Raw genomic sequence first — 21,396 nt, 5'->3', positions numbered from 1 at the left:
GACCAAGGACCCGTATTTACGCCAGTATTTACGGGTGGACAAAAATACGGTCGTGTGCATGAGGCCTAACACTTCTATTTTTGAAATCATTCTTACGTTGCAGCATTTTTTCACAACTGCCTAAAACTTTTGCACAGTATTGTATACCCTGAATATTTCCATAAGGTGTAATGCCTTAAACAAACAAAAAAATGTTGGTGCCATTATTTGGTACATATACAATATCGTTTAATTTACATCAAAAATGCAAAAAAAAGTAGTTCCACTGTAGTTGTTTTTTTTTCTTACAACATACACCAATCACCAGAAATGATGCTACAAATTTCCTGTGCAGGTTGTAACAGTCGAGGCGATACCAGATGCACAACCCGCAAATGCGGGTGGCTGTCCGCGACCGGCGGTGCCCGTAATCACGGACAGTGATAACGGGCACTGTCGTGTGCATGTGGCCATAGATTTTTGCACATTTTTTTATTTAACATTACTTTTTAAAAAAAAAAAATTTAACTTTTTTTAAGCCCATAGGCCTAGTAGAGCGGGAGATGACACGGTGGATGCAGTGATCGGCTCCCGGGAGAGGAGTACACTCCCATGTACACAGGATGAATTTGGCGAGGGGCGACAGCATACATTGCACACTTAGGCCGGATTCACACGAGTGTGTGCGTTTTGCGCGTTCAAAAATCGCTGCGTTTTGCATGCGCAAAAGGCACTTAACAGCTCTGTGTGGCATCAGCATATGATGCGCGGCTGCGTGCTTTTTGCGCAGCCGCCATCATTATGACACTCCGTTTGGATGTTTGTAAACAGAAAAGCACGTGGTGCTTTTCTGTTTTCATTCATAGTTTCTACTGCTGTTGCGCGAATCACGCTGTTCGCACGGAAGAGCTTCCGTGTGGCATGCGTGATTGTCACGCACCCATTGACTTCAATGGGTGTGTGATGCGCGAAATACGCAAAAAGAACGGACATGTCGTGACTTTTACGCAGCGGACTCACGCTGCGTAAAAATCACGCAACTGTCTGCACGGCCCCATAGACTGATATAGGTCCGTGCGACGCGCGTGAAAATCACACGTGTTGCACGGACGTATATCACGTTCGTCTGAATAAGCCCTTAGGCTAGGTTCACACGACCTATTTTCAGACGTAATGGAGGCGTTTCACGCCTCGAATTACGTCTGAAAAAAGGGCTCCAATACGTCGGCAAACATCTGCCCATTACTTTCAATGGACTTTACGATGTTCTGTGCCGACGACTTGTCATTTTACGCGTCGCTGTCAAAAGACGGCACGTAAAATTACAGCCTCGTCAAAAGAAGTGCAGGACACTTCTTGGGACGTAATTGGAGCCGTTTTTCATTGACTCCAATGAAGAACAGCTCCAAATTATGTCCGTAAAAGACACCCCGCAAAACGCGAGTACGAGCAATTACGTCTGAAATTCAGGAGCTGTTTTCTCCTGAAAACAGCTCCGTAATTTCAGACGTAATTGCAGTTATCGTGTGCACATACCCTTATTGTTATATACTTTTACTGAGCCTTCAATTGAGGCCGCACAGCAGTCCAGCACTGACGTCTCAGTGCAAGTATATAACAAGCAGTAGATGCGGTCACAAATGGCAACAATGGTAGTTAATGGGTTACACAGGCAATTGTATGGCATATAGCTGCCTACCTCTAGGCCAAGTTTAGTGTCTACATCGGCAGCATTTCCTGGCGTAAATTCAGAACGTAAACAAAAAAACGTGTAAACAGTGCCTAAACCTTGATAAGGGTATGTACACACAGGCTATTTTCGGCTGTTTTTCGGGCCGTAAAATCGGAAGCAGAGCGCCTCCAAACATCTGCCCATTGATTGCAATGGGAAAAACGGCATTCTGTTCCGACGGGCCGTTTTTTTTACGCGGCCGTTTTGAAAAACAGCCGCGTAAAAAACGCCCGCGAATAAGAAGTGCAGGTCACTTCTTGGGACAAAAACAGCCGTAAAAAATGCTGTGAAAATTGCGAGAGGCTTAAAAAACGTGAAAACAGCTCCGTATTTTCAGACGTTTTTAGTGTAGCGTGTGTACATACCCTTACAGGACCTCCACACATCTAGTCATAGAGGTTTTTACTTATTGCACTATAGAATGACAAGCATTTATCTTCTATTTTTAAGCCTCCTGCACACATTGCTGATTTTGTTGCGTTTCAGTCGCACAAATTTCTGCACTAAAAACTGCAATGTGTGCAGGAAGCCTTACTGTTTATAGTCCACACTGCCCATATAAATGCCAGCCACAGTACATGCTGGCTCTTGCCCTACAATCATGTAGATCTATAAAACTACAATCACGATTCTGTCAGGGCTTTGGCGCGTATTCTGCACTTAAATCCTTACAGAACCTGCTATTTCATAGTTAATGCATTCATACCCCATTCATACGCAGCGAAAAATAAACCACGTGGAATAATAAACATGCTGCAGATTCCACATGTTCATTATTTGCGTCAATTGCGCATGGAAAAACAGTGAATCCGCTGGCACATCCATCGCAGAAATTTGAGTTTTCAGCCTCGATTTTCTTTGAAAAATCCACGTCAGGGAAATCTGACACGTGTGATAAAACGCCATAGAGCTCCTTGGGTCTGGGCTTCAATTGGCAATAGTGAAGAAAGTGGACAACCTAAACGCGAAACATAAGGGAACATAGCACCCAAAAAAAAAAATATGCAAAAAAAAAGGGATTTTTTTTTTTAAATAAACCGAAAATCTTTATTAAATACAATATACAATGACATAATACAGAGTAAAAGGATGGACCATATAAGGAGATAGAAACAGTAAGGTCAGGAATCAGCATCATACACTTCTCTTCATTCATGCCCAGCTTGTTTCACTGTACAGCTGTGACGGGACTTCCTCCCACAGGTTCTTTATCGGAGCCATGGAAGACTGAACAGACATCGCCTCCAGCAGCTGCAGATTCGGATAAACGTCCTGGCATGGCTGGAGGCGATGTCTGTTGATACTGTCATCGCTCGCGAGATCACGCTGTGCAGTGAAAAAAGCTGGGCTGGAATGAAGAGAGCTGTATGATGCGGATTGGTCAGCGTCATACACTTCTCTTTACAACGCCCACTTGGCAAAAAGTTAAAAAACGCCCAGTTGGTCATTAAGAAAGTCATTAGCATAAATCTAAAATAGGTCAAAACTTGCTAAAAAATTATCGTTTTTCAAAATAAAAACCACTGCTGTTATCTACATTACAGCGCCGATCAGATTATGTAGGAGATAGTCAAGTTATAATCTGGTGACAGAGCCTCTTTAACCAAGCAATAAAGTAATGACGTGCCCACATATTAAAATATGTATATATGGTATTGCTGACTGAGGGTATAGTAAATATTAAATCAAATAGGTAGCATAAAAGAATATAAAGAAATCCGTATATAGATGAAATGACAAACCAGAAGTACAGGCTAAAAAGCCACAATGACGTACTGAAAAAATACAACAAAGCAGAAGTTAGCACATTCCCTGAGACATGGTGGCGAGTGGAACAGGCAATTTCAGGTACTGCCAGAAAGACAAGCGCCTCGACGCACGTTTCGCCCTACAGACCGGCTTCGTCAGGAGACTAAATGTAATAAAACTCTAGGGGTTTATATAGGAGTTTAATGAGCGCAAATCAGCCCTCAACCACCCACATTACAGGAAGCGCCGCACGCCGGAATGATGACAGGGTGCAGCATGATGATCTCAAGCATGAGTCACCAAGGCAACACTGACGCCAAGCGGCACTTCCGGATGTGGGTCCCACAGCGCATGCGCAGCCAAGCGTCCGTGCGCAGATCACTGTCGAGACATCAAAGATAAAAAACAAAAATATACATGGAAATAAAATTACCAGAAAACTGATAAGTGGGACTGATATATAATAAGGGGAATATAAATAGGATGTCAATAAATCTCTAGAGATAATAAATACCGAAGAAAAAATAAATAATATATATATATATATATATATATATATAATAAAAATCCTAAATTAATAAATATAAAATAAACAATAATGAGACTATGATATATGCATATAACACTACCTGAAAAAATGCATACAAATGGAGGGGTGATGTAAAGAGGTGAGAGAATAAATAAAAAGTTAATAATAAAGTGAAAGAAATCGATAAAAGTACATGTGCATAATGAACCCTAAATAAAAAGTGAAGTGGCATGGCTCAATCTGTACTATACACCCCATAGCAGTTCAGTTGGTGGGTGGGTGATGTAAATGCTACATGTGAATGTGCCCATACAGATGCCCATACACATTTGCATAAATCAACCAAGGTTTTTACTAAGTATTTGGGTAGTTTTGCAGCTTGTAAACAATATCCCTCTTCTCCTGACCCGATAACGGGTTCTTCAATGTTTCTGTAAATGTGTGATAATAAATGCACATTTCTGTATAAAGAAGGTGAATAACTAAATATGAACAAATAATCAACAATAAAATGCAGGATTTTATTTCTACAGTAAGCACAATGTAGTCTTGGGTTATACTGCAGGGAACACCGGGGCACTGAAATGGAAGAAATCTGTACTCTCCCTATGGTGTTCCAGATGCCAGCACCACCCTGTATGCCAACACTTACCTTCACATCACAACAACCGACTGACACCAGCACTGTGACCTGCTCCTCTAATGCCTGTGGTTTGGAAGTCACATTACACCCAACTCACCACCAGAGGGCAGGGCAGGAGAGGTCAGTGCTTGTTCAGCACTGTGCAGCCTTATATGACGATACTGTGCTATGCCACCACGTCAATATTTGTACCTGCAAGAAGTGACATGGAAATATTTCCCGCTTTCAGTATACTATAAGCCAAGTGTAATAACTGGGATAAAACTGTTTAATAAGAGAGAGAAAAGAAAAGGGTTCTTTCCCAAAGTAAACATGGCGCCCATCATATTTTCTGTCCTGGGAGGAAATAACGCGAGGAAACTAGTGGGCGGAGCTGACAGTGGGAGGGTAAAGGAAAGTGAAGCTGTAGCTCAAGGCATGCTGGGAGTCGTTGAAAATAACTATAGAGATGCAGGTTGCAGACTGTAAAGCGATGTATAATGCAGATGTTATCTATGGCCGTTATATGTGGAGATCTTATGTATTCTCACCGTAATAGAAGCGTTGCCATTGGAGCCTATGGAAGGAGAACCAGCTGTGGTTTTCATCGTACCTCAGAAGTTGTAAACTGGACTAGGGCTCCACGGCTGCATCCACAACGCGACCTTAGTGTTTCTCTACAGCAGTATGTTACAAAACGACAACTCCCAGCATACCCTGATATCAATATGCTGTCAATGAATGCTGTGAGTTGTAGTCTTGCAACAGCAGGGAAACCATAGGTGGGGGAACACGGCCCTATAGAGGAAAAAAAGCGTTGCAAAGTATTCCATAGTGAAATGCTGAACGCGGTGTCATTTTTTCTGTAACTTTACTGTGATCGCTTGCGCCACTGGCGCCCTAGACGAAATACAGCAGATATTTCTCTCAGGTGAACAGCAGTGAGGTATATATTTCCTCTTTTGCGCTATATTTGGCATTTCTGTGCTGTAAATGTGCGGTGCATGGCGCTAATTTCTAGCTTTCGGCACTACATCTAAGGTGTATGTTGCAAAAGGGGTTCTCCGGGATTATAACATTGATGGCCTATCCTTAGGATAGATTATCCATGTTTGATGAGTCTGACCTCCAGGGCCCTTGCAAATCTGACAAGCTTCAGTACCAGGCACACCGGCTGTATCCATGTAAACATTGTAGGGGATGCAACGCTGATTGATGCAAGTCCCCACTGATGGAATATAGATGGCCTATTCTAAAGAGAACCCCTTTATAGAGGTTGTCCCATCAGGACAACCCCTCTCCATAAGCCCCATTAGGGCCTATGGATGTCATAGAGGGACCCCCTCTACGTGGAAGAAAGAAGAGCTGCTCTCTACAAACGGCTTCTGTGCTAGCAGACCCGGCACGTCCTTGCAATACACGGATGGCCATTATTTAGAACGGCTGACATGTAATGCTGCATTCCCATGCAGGGGAAATGTGTGACTAGCCGGTGCTTCACCTGGTGATAGAAGCTAATTAACGTTTGCCAAAAACGTGATGTGAATAGGGCCATAAATGGATTGCCTTTGATGTGACAACCCCTCTAAGGCATATACAATAAATGTACATCACAAGCGTGATGTGAAAAGGGCTCAATATGGAAGCTGCCATATGGGAAACCGCTGATTTTGCCATGTTATACATGGGCTTCTTGGACTGCTTGTTAGCGGCTCCTTTCTCTGGTGCATAGAGGGGGGTCCTATGGTAGAGACCACCCTCTATGATGTCCGCATGCCTTAATTGTGCATATTCACAGGCTAATGCTGAAGGGACAACCCCTAAAAAATGCCACATCTGTCTTAAAAAAACAACAATAAAAGCCGCGTTGAGCTTTGCGAGGGAAACCTGGTTTAAAAGAAGCAATTATGGGAAATATTCCTAGAGCTACTTCAGGTCCGATGGGTTACTACTGTACAAATTAGGCCAGATCAAATAATTGCTGAATTTTAACAAAAATGATCTCCCCCAAAAAAAAAGAAACCTATTTTTTCATTAAAAATGTTGGTACTGCCACAATCATAACAACCTCTAGAATAAAGATAACTAATTATTTATACCACATGACATAAAGAAAACCCAGGAAACTGGCAAATGTGAAATTTTTTTCATCGCTTATTTTTTGGGTAAAAATTAGTCAATAAATTATATGTACCTGAAAATTGTGCCAATGAAAAACATAAATTCTCCTGCAAAAAATAGCCCTCATTCAGCTATATCGACTGAAAAACAAAACAGTAATGGCTCTTATAATGCGGCGATAAAAAAGTGACTTGGTCCTTAACCCCTTAACGACGGATATATCCGTCACAAGCAGGTGCTAGTGCCCGCATTGTGATGAATATATCCGTCACTCTTATCTTGTGGGTACTGCCACTGTACCCACGAGATTAGCGGCAGGAGCACGGCTGTTATACACAGCCTGGCTACTGCCGGAATTGGAGAGTACTCGGATTGCGACAGTTTCACCCCTTAGATGCCGCGGTCAATAGCGACTGCGACATTGAAGGTGTTTAACAGAGGGAGCTCCCTATGTCACTCCATCGGCACCCCCGTGATGCGATTGCGGGGCGCAGATGGGTTTCCATGGCAGCTGGGGGCATAACAAAGGTCTGCCATCAGTAACTGCCTATTAGGCCATGCTTGCCTTTCAGTTTTACACTGACAGGCAATAATTCTTTGGTATGCTAAGCAGCCCAAACCATTATATCTGTGATCAGAAAATCGCAAAGTGAAGAAGTCCCCTAGTGGGACTAACAAAAAAAATATAAAAACAGTAAAGGTTATGGAAAAAAAAAAAAAGATTACAGTTTTATTTAGTAAAAGTGTAAAAAAAAAAAAAAAGCATACACATATATGATATTGCCACGATCGTAAAGACTAGAACAATGAAGTTAACACATTCATTAAATGGCGTCCAAAAAAATAGCAAAAAATTCCTTTTTTTTCCATCCCTCCCAAAAGAAAAAGAAAAGTTTATCAATAAGTCCCCTGTACGCCAAAATAGTACCAATGAAAACGACACCTTGTCTTGCAAAAAACAATCCCACATATGGCTACATCGACAGAAAACCCAAAAAGTTACGGCTCTTGGAATGCAGCGATGCAAAAACAAGTAATTTTTTTAATAGGATTTTTATCCAAATGTAGGAAAACATATAAAATCTTTACATATTTGGTATCCCCGTAAACGTGCCAACTCATATAATAAACGTAACATGTTATTTACACCGCAGAGTGAACGGCATTAATTTAAAACGATAAAAACAATGCTGGAATAGCTGTTTATTTTCAATTCCCTCCTAATATAAAGTTAATAAAAGTTAATCAACATATTATTTACACCCAAATGTCGATGGAAAAATAAAAAAGTTATGACTCTCGGAATGCAAATAAAGCTCAAACTTGTATAAGTTGTGTGATGAAAACTTCGCAACTTAGAAATATATTCAAATGGTGTATTAATTCCTTACCATTTTCAAGATCTAATTTTTCTGTCAGTAAATCAATACCTCCTTGTTTACAGTCTTGAATGAACACCATGTAATATACTTTATATGCACCAAAGTATTGGGACACCCACACATTACTCCTACCGGAGCTTTTATGACATCCCATTCTAAATCCACAGTCATTAATATGGAGTTTTTCCCCCCTTTTCAGCTAAAACACCTTCCACTCTTTTGGGAAGGTTTTCTACAAGATTTTGGTGTGTCTGTGGGAATTTTTGCCCATTCATCCAGAAGATCGTTTGTGAGGTCAGACACTGATGTTGAAAGGGCCTGGCTCGCAATCTCTGTTGTAGTTAATCCCAAACGTGTTGGATGGGGTTGAGGTCAGGACTCGGGCTGATCTATGCGGGCTGATCAAATTCTTCTACACCAAACTCTTCACACCATGTCTTTATGGACCTTGCTTTATGAAATGGGGCCCAGCCATGGTGGAACAGAAAAGGGCCGAACCCCAAAATGTTCCCACAAATTTGGAAGCATACAATTGTCCAAAATGTCTTGGTATGCTGAAGCACTAAGATTTCCTTCACTGGAACTATAGGGCCTAGACCAACCCATTATTATTATCCCTCCTCCACTAAGCTTTACAGGTGGCACAATGCAGTCAGACAGGTAACGTTATCCTTTTATTTGCCAAGCCCAGAATTGTCTGCCAGATAGGGAAGCCCCAAAACATGTGTCCAGTAGTGTCGTGCTTGACACCACTCCATCCGACGCTTGGCATTGTGTTTGGTGATGTAAAGCTTGCATGTAGCTGCTCGGCCATGAAGCTCCCGGTGCACAGTTTTTGTGTTGGTGTTAATGTCGAGGCAGTTCAGAAATCTACAGTTACTAAGTCAGCAGAGTGTTGGCGACTTTTTGGCACTGTGTGCCTTGGCACTCGGCGACCTCGCTCTCTAACTTTACGTAGTGTGCACTTTGTGAGTTTCTGGGTTCCTAAACGCTTCCACTTTACAATACTATCACTCACAGTTGATCATGGAATATGTAGGTGGTAAGAAATTTCACAAACTAACTTGTTACAACGGTGGCATCCTATTACAGTAACACTGGAATTCAGTGAGCTCTTTAGAACGACCCATTAGTTCACAAATGTTTGTAAGGGCAGACTGCACTGCTAGGTTCTTGATGTTATACACCTGTGGCAATGGAACTTAAGGAAACACCGTATTTCAATGATTCAGAAGTGTGTCCCAATACTTTTGTTCATACACTATCTACTATACTGGATTCCAGAACTTCTTCCAGCTACAGAGGAAAATAAAGGGATTACATAACAGGTTGGAGCTTATAGAATGTCTTAAAAGCAGCACCATACAGAAGACAGGATGAATAAGAAATTTCCACTATAACAACCATCTGAGGAAAAAAGGAAAAATAACCTAGACCATTAACCCCTAAGGACACAGCCAATTTTTTCAAATCTGACATGTTTCAATTTATGTGGTAATAACTTCGGAATGCTTTTACCTATCCAAGCGATTCTGAGATTGTTTTCTCATGGCACATTGGACTTTTTGTTACTGACAAAATTTGCTCGATACATTAAGTATTTAATTGTGAAAAACACCAAAATTTAGCATTTTTCTAAATTTATATGTATCTGCTTGTAAGACAGATAGTAATACCACACAAAATTGTTGCTAATTAACATCACCCATATGTCTACTTTAGATTAGCATTGTTTTTTGAACATCCTTTTATTTTTCTAGGACGTTACAAGGCTTAGAACTTTAGCAGCAATTTCTCACATTTTCAAGAAAATTTCAAAAGGCTATTTTTACAGGGACCAGTTCAGTTGTGAAGCGGATTTTAGGGCCTTATGTATTAGAATCCCCCGATAAGTCACCCCATTTTAAAAATGTTACCCCTCAAAGTATTAAAAACAACATTTAGAAAGTTTCTTAACCCTTTAGGCGTTTCACAGGAATTAAGGCAAAGTAGATGTTACATTTTCAAATTTCGTTTTTTTTGTTGCAGAAATTCATTTTTCATAAAAAAAATTTGTAACACAGAAAGTTTTACCAGAGAAACGCAACTCAATATCTATTGGCCAGATTCTGCAGTTTTTAGAAATACCCCACATGTGGCCCTAGTGCACTTATTGACTGAAGCACAGGCCTCAGAAGCAAAGGAGCACCTAGAGGATCTTGGGCCTCCTTTTTATTAGAAAATATTTTAGGCACCATGTCAGGTTTGAAAGGCTCTTGCAGTGCCAAAACAGTGGAAATCCCCCAAGTGTGACCCCATTTTGGAAACTATACCCCTTGAGGAAATTATCTAGGGATATAGTGAGAATTTTGACCCCGCAGGTTTTTTGCAGAAATTATTGGAAGTAGGCTGTGAAAATAAAAATCTACATTCTTTCAAAGAAAATGTAGGTTTAGCTAATTTTTTTTCATTTCCACAAGGAGTTCAGGAGAAAATGCACCACTACATTTGTACACAATTTCTCCCACATGTGGTCATAAACGGCTGTATGGACACACGGCAGGGCTTAGAAGGGAAAGAGCGCCATTTGTCTTTTGGAGCTCAAATTTAGCAGGAATGGTTTGCGGAGACCACGTCACATTTGAAAGCCCCTAAGGGACCAAAACGTAGTTTTAGCTCAAAATTTTTAATTTTCTTAACAAATAAAGGAATAAAAGAACCCCAACATTTGTAAAGCAACTTCTCTGGAGTACGGCAATACCCCATTTGTGGTCATAAGTGGTCATAAACTGCTGTTTGGGCATACGGCAAGGATCAGAAGAGAAGGAGCGCCATTTGGCCTTTGGAGCACAGATTTTGCTTGATTGGTTTCTTGACACAATGTCATTTTTGCAAAGCTACTAAGGCACCAGTACAGTGGAAACTCCCCAAAAGTGACTAGATTCACGAAACTGCACCCCTTGATGAATTCATCTAGGGGTGTAGTGAGCATTTTGACCCCACAGGTGTTTCATAGATTTTATTAGAATTGGGCAGTGAAAATAAAAAAAAATCCTTTTTCTTCAACAAGACGTAGTTTTAGCTGAAAATGTTTAATTTTCTCAACAAATAAATGAAAAAAAGCACCCCAACACTTGTAAAGCAACTTCTCCTTTGTACGGCAATACCACATATGTGGTCATAAACTGCTGGTTGGGCACAGAGTAGGGCTCAGAAGGGAAGGAGCGCCATTTGGCTTTTGGAGTACAGATTTTGCTGGATTGGTTTCTGGGCGCAATGTCGCATTTGCAAAGTCCCTGTGGGACCAAAACAGTGGATCCCGTGCAGAAGTGACCCCATTTTGGAAACTACACCCTTCAAGGTATTCACCTAGGGGTGTAGTGAGCATATTAACCCCACAGGTGATTGGCAGAAATTGGTGTGCACTCGATGTTGCAGAGTGAAAATTTTATTTTTTCCATAGATATGCCAATATGTGGCGCCCAGCTTGTGCCACCATAACAAGACAGCTCTCTAATTATTATGCTGTGTTTCCCGGTTTTAGAAACACCCTATGTATGGCCCTAATCTGTTGCCTGGACATCCGACCCGACTCAGGAGTGAAAGAGTACCATGTAAAATTAAGGCCTAATTTGGCAATTTACAAAGTATTGGATCAAAATTGCAGGGCTCTGATGTGAAATAATAAAATAAACTTCTGAGAAGTGACCCCATTTTGGAAACTGCACCCCTCAAGGCATTTATTAAGGGGTGTAGTGAGCATTTTCACCCCACAGGCCTTTTCCATGAATGATTACGCTGCGGAAGGTGCAAAGTAAAAATGTACATTTTTCCCTAGATATGCTATTTCAGTGGCAAATATGTCATGCCCAGCTTGTGCCACTGGAGACACACACCCCAAAAATTGTTAAAAAGGTTCTCCCGTGTTTGGCGATGCCATTTATGTGGAAGTAAACTGCTGTTTGGGCACACTGTAGGGTTCAGAAGAGAGGTAGCGCCATTTGGCTTTTGGAGCGTGGATTTTGCTTGGTAGTAGTTTTGTTTGGAGTCTTACTGGTGTTTCCGTTTATAATGTGGGGGTACATGTAAGCCGGGCGGAGTATATAAGGGGCATAGTCAGGTGGTATAATAATGGGGTAAAAAAAAACAATAAAATAATCCATAGATATTTGTTACGCTGTGACACAATCCTTTCTGCACAGGCCGTTGTCGCACTAATAAATGGTCCTTACTTATTCCCCTTTTGGTCCACACTCCGCATCTTTGCAGTTTGAGGAATTTTGCTGGGAAGTGTTGTCCTCGTATAATACGGGCACCCTCACTTCCAGCAGATATGTTTGGGCCCTCCCCTTCCTGGTTCTCTAATTTTAGGGGCCTTGATAATTCGCCACTTGAAACAGAAGAAATGTTCCCCTCGGGTCGGCACAACTACATAATTTTTTCTTTCCTGACTTATTGGAGCCTTAACTAATTTTATTTTTTCATAGACGTAGTGGTATGAGGGCTGTTTTTTTTTTTTGCGGGACCAGCTGTAGTTTTTATTGGTACCATTTTGGGGTACATATGACTTTTTGATCACTTGTTATCCTTTTTTTTTTGGGAGGCAAGGTGACCAAAAAACAGCAATTCTGGCATATTTTTTTAGTTCTTTTTATACAGTGTTCACCACGCATTATAAATTACATGTTACCTTTATTCTGCGGGTCAGTCCGATTCCGGTGATACCTAATTTATAGCACTTTTTTATGTTTTACAACTTTTTGCACAATAAAATAACTTTTGTAAAGAGAATCGATTTTTTCTGTCGACAAGTTGTGGGAGCCATAACGGTTTTCATTTTTTCGTCGACGGAGCTGTATGAGGGCTTGTTTTTAGCGAGACAAGTTATAGTTTTTATAGCTACCATTTTTGGGTACATGCGACTTTTTGATCACTTTTTATTTCAATTTTTGGAAGACAAAGTAACCAAAAAATAGCAATTATGTCAGTATTTTTTGGTTTTTTTGTTTTACGGCGTTCACTGTGCGGAATAAATAACATCTTAAGGTCGTTACGGTCGCAGCGATACCAAGTATGTATGGCTTTATTATTTTTTTCAATAATAAATGACTTATAAGGGAAAAAGGGCGATTGTGTTTTATTTTATTACTTGAAACTTTTAACTTTTATTGTATTTTTTACAACTTTTATTTTTACTTTTTTTTACACTTTTTTTTTACACTATTCTTTAGTCCCACTAGAGGAGTTGAAGCTCCAACTGTTTGTTTGATGTTCTAATATAGTGCAGCAAGCTCCGATTCCTGCCATTAACCCCTTCAATGCAGCGATCCAATGCAATCGCTGCATCAAAGTGGTTTGTATGAAATCGGCAGCCTGCCATGCGATGGCAAGGCTGGCGACTGCTACCATGGCAACAGGAGGCCTAACAACGGCTTGCTATCTGCCATTACGGATGGCAAGGCTGGCGACAGCTACCATGGCAACAGGAGGCCTAACAACGGCTTGCTATCTGCCATTACGGACGGGGCCTAATCGGCTTCCGTAATGGCAGATAGCAAGCCGTTGTTAGGCCTCCTGTTGCCATGGTAGCAGTCGCCAGCCTTGCCATCGCATGGCAGGCTGCCGATTTCATACAAACCACTTTGATGCAGCGATTGCATTGGATCGCTGCATTGAAGGGGTTAATGGCAGGAATCGGAGCTAGCTCAGTTTCCTGCCTTTACAGTGGGATGTCCACTGATTCATACAGCGGACACCCACTGCTGATGACGCCGGCTCAGCTTCTGAGCCGGATGCTGAGCCGGCACCATCTTACCGATGGTACCGGAAGCATTCTGGGCCCCGCCGACGACGGGGCATAGGAGGATTCCGTTACTTGCAGACCGGGAGGTAAGTATTAGACCTCTGTTCGCCTTTGCAGCCACCAGCGATCACGTTGCTGGGGTACCGGTGGCTATAAATTCCTCACATGCTGCGATCTCTATTGAACGCAGCATGTGAGGGGTTAATCGGTCGGATCGGAGGCTAGCTCCGGTCCAGGCCGATACCTCAGGGTGCCAGCTGTAACATACAGCTGTCACCCGGCGGTGATGTCGCTGGCTCAGCTCCTGAGCCAGCTCCATCTCTTTCACGTACAAATTGTACGTGAAATTGCGGGAAGGGGTTAAAGGGGTTGTCCAGACATTTTCTATTGCCCGCATAACCCCAGGATAGGTCATCAATATCAGATCAGTCGGGGTCCGACTCCCAGCAGCAGCAGACTGAAGGGGCTGCGGTGTTCGTCACCGCGGCCTCTTCAGTGTTTACCAGGAGCAGCTGTGTCTGTGATTGCCGCTCAGTCCCATACACTTGAATAAAACCGGAACTGCAATTGAACATGGCGTCGAACAGCATTATCAGGGATGTGTGTGTGACGTCAGCGGAATAACAAGATTTTTAGAAAGCTGCATCACGTGACTAGCGGACAAAAAGGAATAAGTGTACATTTTTTAGAAAAAATTAGTAAAGCTTTATTACTGCTGAATAACTGATTGAATGCTGGTTTTTATTATTATTTTTAAGTACAATGACTAAGGAAACAGAGATAGATTTACTAAAAACTGGAGTCTTTAACCAAATGGTTACTCATAAAGAAAAGTTTTTCATTTACTGAACATTGAAGCATTTTACATGTGTACATACATAACCTACATGACAAAAGGTACTACTAGCCAAAGTATATAATCAAAGGGTGTTTATTAGTTCACTTGTGAAAAATCAATGTGAAATACCGCCGTTACCTCCCACGTCATACTTACGTGAATAGGAGTCGAGCAGACTTTACATATCGAAGGTACAACCCTGCGCACACTCGGGTATAGGGAGCCGACGCATGCGCATGGGGGAGACAAGAGTAAGAATCAACAGCGCAGACTCCAGGACTCAGTTCCTGCTCCTCAGACGAGTAAGAATACACACAGAAAATGTGAGACAGTATCACAAGAATGCATATATATGCTATATGTGATTAAACCATGTAGTCATTACTCTAAAGTACTCAAAAAGGTGCGCAATCCAAAAAGCAAAACAAATTTATATGTGACACATAAAAAAACATGCAAAAAGTGGGAGATTATAAATATAATTAATAAATAGCATATATATTTAGAAATATGAAAAAAATATAAATGCCAATGGCAAATGTTCAAAAAATACCATTTGACGTAATGTATTACATATCCCATTAATTGATAAAAATCGAATAGTACCAAAATAAATAAATCGTGCTCAACATATATATACAGGTGTCGTTGCAGAATTTAGTATGTCCGTTAACGTTGGACATTTTCTGCATTTGTCTATGAGCTCCAAATTAATGAATGCTCTCTCAATGGTGGATCTGAGAGAGGCCGGCCGGAGAGACCATGACACGCAGCTTCAGTGTTCAAACGATCTCTGCCCTAGGGGGCGGATCCATCTTTATTTATAGGAAAATGAGAGTAGGTGGTAACCTCATACTTGAAAACATAAACATTCTGTATATGGTAATATCCCAAAACTCCACATATGGTATAATGACAGGAAAGGTGTAGGCTTTGGTTTCAGTCAATCATCTACAATATGATAATGGCTCTGATTCAGCCAATAAGAATTATTTCAATGCATTATAATAATTCTTCACCCTCCAAGCCCCAGGTGGCCTGAACCTTGTCCCATGGGAAGGACACACATTTCAGATACACAAGTTAATTTGTCTCTACTTCTTATCTCACTAGATAAACCTACTGGTACATGCAGGAAAAGTCTAGTTAATATACACTACCGTTCAAAAGTTTAGGGTCACTTAGAAATTTCTTTATTTTTGCAAGAAAAGCAGTTTTTTTCAATGAAGATAAGATTAAATTAATCAGAAATACACTCTATACATTGTTAATGTGCTAAATGACTATTCTAGCTGCAAACGTCTGTTTTTTAATGCAATATCTACATAGGTGTATAGAGGCCCATTTCCAGCAACCATCACTCCAGTGTTCTAATGGTACATTGTGTTTGCTAACTGTGTTAGAAGGCTAATGGATGATTAGAAAATACTTGAAAACCCTTGTGCAATTATGTTAGCTCCGCTGTAAACAGTTTTGCTGTTTAGAGGAGCTATAAAACTGACCTTCCTTTGAGCTAGTTGAGAATCTGGAGCATTACATTTGTGGGTTCGATTAAACTCTCAAAATGGCTAGAAAAAGAGAGCTTTCATGTGAAACTCGACAGTCTATTCTTGTTCTTAGAAATGAAGACTATTCCATGCGAGAAATTGCCAAGAAACGGAAGATTTCCTACAACGGTGTGTACTACTCCCTTCAGAGGACAGCACACACAGGCTCTAACCAGAGTAGAAAGAGAAGTGGGAGGCCCCGCTGCACAACTGAGCAATAAGACAAGTACATTAGAGTCTCTAGTTTGAGAAATAGATGCCTCACAGGTCCTCAACTGGCAGCTTCATTAAATAGTAACCGCAAAACGCCAGTGTCAACGTCTACAGTGAAGAGGCGACTCCGGGATGCTGGCCTTCAGGGCAGAGTGGCAAAGAAAAAGCCATATCTGAGACTGGCTAATATAAGGAAAAGATTAATATGGGCAAAAGCACACAGACATTGGACAGAGGAAGATTGGAAAAAAGTGTTATAGAGAGACGAATCGAAGTTTGAGGTGTTTGGATCATACAGAAGAACATTTGTGAGACGCAGAACAACTGAAAAGATGCTGGAAGAGTGCCTGACGCCATCTGTCAAGCATGGTGGAGGTAATGTGATGGTCTGGGGTTGCTTTGGTGCTGGTAAAGTGGGAGATTTGTACAAGGTAAAAGGGATTTTGAATAAGGAAGGCTATCACTCCATTTTGCAACGCCATGCCATACCCTGTGGACAGCGCTTGATTGGAGCCAATTTCATCCTACAACAGGACAATGACCCAAAGCACACCTCCAAATTATGCAAGAACTATTTAGGGAAGAAGCAGGCAGCTGGTATTCTATCTGTAATGGAGTGGCCAGCGCAGTCACCAGATCTCAACCCCATAGAGCTGTTGTGGGAGCAGCTTGACCGTATGGTACGCAAGAAGTGCCCATCAAGCCAATCCAACTTGTGGGAGGGGCTTCTGGAAGCATGGGGTGAAATTTCTCCTGATTACCTCAGCAAATTAACAGCTAGAATGCCAAAGGTCTGCAATACTGTAATTGCTGCAAATGGAGCATTCTTTGACGAAAGCAAAGTTTGAAGGAGAAAATTATTATTTCAAATAAAAATCATTATTTCTAACGTTGTCAATGTCTTGACTATATTTTCTAGTCATTTTGCAACTCATTTGATAAATATAAGTGTGAGTTTTCATGGAAAACACAAAATTGTCTGGGTGACCCCAAACTTTTGAACGGTAGTGTATATATATGTAGATATATACTGTATGAATACCTATATCTCACACTAGACCTTAATGAAACCAAGTGAACCTTGGTGTATTGCCCTAAACAAATGATAGAATACCTATAAACTGTAGTGTCAATTAACACATTGTCATTTAGAGAAACATATATACATTTTATTGAATATAACAATATAACAATATTAAAAGATGAATCATGCTGAGCATGAATAAAAACGTCTGTCAATTACAGAGGACATACAGGTGACACAAAATAACAATGAAATAAGTATATTCATGTACTACAAGACAGAAATAGGCCTGACCAGAAAAATAGTTGCAGCTTCTATGTAAGTAACAACGTGCAAAAAATGCATCACATGTATAAAGAAGTAAGAGTGGGAACTCTGCTGAAAATGACTGCAGATAGCTGGAGTGTAGCATCAAACACCTGCCTATTGCTGAAACTAGTAAATGCAGGTGCAGTTAGTGATAATACAGGCAGTTTAAGCAAAGTAGTACACAAAGAGTGGAGCATATGACATACCCATGGTAGCACTCTGCAAGGAGAGAACGTCAGTCCCGACGCGCGTGTGATCGCAATTTGAGTCACGTTACGCCTTGATCTCCATGCAGGTTCAAATCAGGTGGGGGGGGTGCGAGCTCGGAGAAGCAACAGATACACTGAGACGTTTCTCAAAGTAAAAATCCTTCTGCCTTTATTTAACTGTAGTGGTCGCTTTTATAGCGTCAGAACAAACAAAGAACATTCCATAACATATGAGTCATCTGTATATTCAATAAAACCCATTCCCTAGGCGTGGCTTAGATGAACAGAGGCGCATTTTTAACTACCGCCTTACACGTGCAAGACGGTATGTGGAGTGCGCCTTCGGAATTCTAAGCAGCAAGTGGCGTGTGTTCCAGAGCTCCATTCAGTTGAATCCTGAAAATGTGACAAAGGTTATCCAAGCCTGTGTTGTCCTCCACAATTTTCTGAGGATTCATGAGTCGGCAGTGGACGCAGAGCTGAACCATTTCTCTACGAATTACATCCCTTTGGACTACACACCACATAGAAGACCTGGAGTGTCTGGACTGGCAGCCCGTAATTTGTATACAGACTATTTTGTATCACCTGAGGGAGCCGTTCCTTGGCAAAGGGATGTGCTTTGTCTGCCAAATTAAAATGTGAGAGGGACTGTTGTATTTCCGGTTTATGTTACAAATGTTAGTAGTTAAAGTTGCAGTAGTAGGTAGAGTAGGGACTCGCAAGAGAATGAGGACCCTTGACGCGGGTTGCGAGCTAATGTATTTCTGTTTTTTTTTTTTTAATTCTTGATTAAAAAAAAACAAAACGATTATTTTCATTTGGCAGAAATGCAGACCAATACCTCATTATGTTTTTCAATAATAATAAAGACAAACACATAATTTAACTAGAAACGTATTTTATTTCTTGCATAAAATAGTGTCAACAAACATTACCAAAACTATGTTATATAACTAAATTATAAATTGTAAAATGATTGCGAAGGTGCAGGTTCATGATGTGGTCGTGGAACTGCCTCCCCCTGCTGCATTTGCCCATACTGTTGCTGAGAAGGTCCTGGCATGCCATAAACTGAACGATCGTGACTGAATAGCGGCATTGAGTCTACATATGACGGATGCTGGATGCCTTGCGCGGTTGCTGCAGGTGCTGGAGGGACAGAGTTGTAGGTGCTTGCATCACAACCCCGTCGATGAAACTCGATGGCCTGATGCATTGCACGTGGGTCCGGATGTGTCGCAAATATTTCCACGACTTCCATTAGTGCTGTTTGGCACCTTATCTGTCTGGAAATTGGCACTCTTTTAAGAATATTAGAGAGAGCGCGACAGAAGGTGCCCTCTTCCGTTTCTGTAGCTCTTCTCTCCAAGTGCTCTAATACGCGCAAGTCGACTTCCTGCCTTGGCTCTGTACGTGTTGGACCTTTGGCAGAACGTCGACGTTTACCTCGGGGTAGAATTTCTTCGTCCGCGGCACACACTGGATTATCCTCTGTTGTTGGTTCTGCTGTCACAGGAGTGGAAGTGGACCTACCAGCCCCCAAAGCTACGTCAGGCTCTTCAATTTGAGTCACATCAGAGTCTTCTTCTTCCTCCAGATTATCCTTGGTTCTGTTTGAAAATGAAAACATAATGTTAGGGAATTTTTGTAGTAATTTAACGTCATGTCTACAGCTGGGCAAATAAACTATGTATGCATCACTACATGCAGAGCCCTAACTAGGAAAGACAGGGCCGCATAGCAAAGTTTTAACTGGGGCCATCCCTCCACTGGGTGTCACCCCCCCTTGTAGATAGTGCCTTTTTTCCTGCCCCCACCCCTGTAGATAACGCCATACAGCCCCACACTGTACACTGTATGGCATTATCTACCGGGGTACTATATGGCGTTATCTATAGGGGGACTGTACGGCGTTATCTAGTGAGGGGGCTGTATGCCGCTAACGCCATACAGGCCCACCTCCCCGCCCCACGGACAAATGCCACCTATAGTGTGTCCTACAAATACATGCCTTATCGCTGGCAGCGATAGGGTGAAGGGGGGACTGAAAGTTCGCTTAAGTTCTGCCGTCTGCACATCTGCCAAAAATTGAAAGGAGCGCTGGTTATGTATGCGCACAAGCACGACTTTGGCTCCATTCATTTTGACGGAGGTGGCGAAAGTACGAGGTTTGGGATGGAGAAGTTCAGGGTACTTTCTGTCCCCCGTTCTCCCTGTCAATGCCAGCGATCACACATGTATCCCCTATTCAGTGGTTAGGGGATACATGTCTGTTGTTTAATGTCAGAGCGGGGAGATACCTCCCTGCTCAGCCGTAGTGTTCAGTTGCGTCCCGCTGTAGCCGTCATAGCGGCTGCTAGCGGAGCCTCGGGACATGGTGGAGTCCCCTCATGCCGCGGTCCCCGTAGCAGTCGCTACGGCTGCTACAGCGGTACTGACACGACTGGCTACATGGCCAGACTACAATGATCAAAGTATATAAGCAATACTTACGGGCCAACCTGCATTACATCAAGAAGAAACGAAAGCTGTTTGGTGTACATGTACGGCTTTTTTTTCAGACGTCCGTCTCCGCTCTTCCCCTTGTCATTAATCTCACGCTTGAATTGGTCTCGGCACGTGTTCCAGCGTGTTTTGACGTTTTCGACTATGATATAAAATAAACCAATCACAGATCAACATTTTAGAAGAGTACATTACTAGAGATTATGAAATGTTGTTTATTATCTGAAAATGATGCTGCAAATTTTTGTTGTTTACGCAACAAATCTGCACCTACATTTGCATATTTGACAGGTAATTCCAACGTTGCAGAAACTACAGCAGACTTGCCACGTTTTCCATGTGCACACACGACAGCGTCCGTAACGGCTGAAATGACGTTGCTGGTTTCAGGAGAAAACATCACCCGTAATTTCAGCCGTAAAGGCATTGTCAACGCTATTGCGTATTGTCAACGCTATTGCGGCGTATTTAGCGTGCGTAATAGAGCTCAAACACCACAGAATTACGTACGTAATTAGTGTGTGGGAACATACCCTCATAGTGACATGTCACGTTTTGATCGGTGCTGTTCAGAGCCATGAGACCCCCACAATCTCACGTGCACTTCTGCAGCTTCATTTCAGCGATTGGTGGGTGATCCAACTGCCAACAATCAAAACGTCAGGCATGTCATTATGACATGACAGGAGTACTCAGAAACAGCATCAAGTTGTGAAACTTACCCATGCGCTTCTTTTGCACTTTAGTTGCCTTCTCCCACTCAGGATGCACCTCACTGCAGACCTCCTGCCAGGCAAGATCTTTCATATTCCTGTCTGCATAATCTTCCACCCGCTTATTCCACAGACAGGG

General features: G+C 41.8%; 1 long non-coding RNA gene across 1 annotated transcript in view; it reads left to right on the top strand.

Annotated features, from left to right (window-relative positions):
• The window catches only part of LOC142746246 (uncharacterized), a 54,203-nt gene that overhangs the window by 6,920 nt on the left and 25,887 nt on the right, over positions 1 to 21,396 (top strand). The gene's annotated exons all lie outside the window — the stretch shown is intronic.

The sequence above is a fragment of the Rhinoderma darwinii genome, chromosome 1, assembly GCF_050947455.1.
Source record: "Rhinoderma darwinii isolate aRhiDar2 chromosome 1, aRhiDar2.hap1, whole genome shotgun sequence".
Taxonomy (NCBI): Eukaryota; Metazoa; Chordata; class Amphibia; order Anura; family Rhinodermatidae; genus Rhinoderma; species Rhinoderma darwinii.
This window is presented reverse-complemented; position numbering and strand designations above follow the sequence as displayed.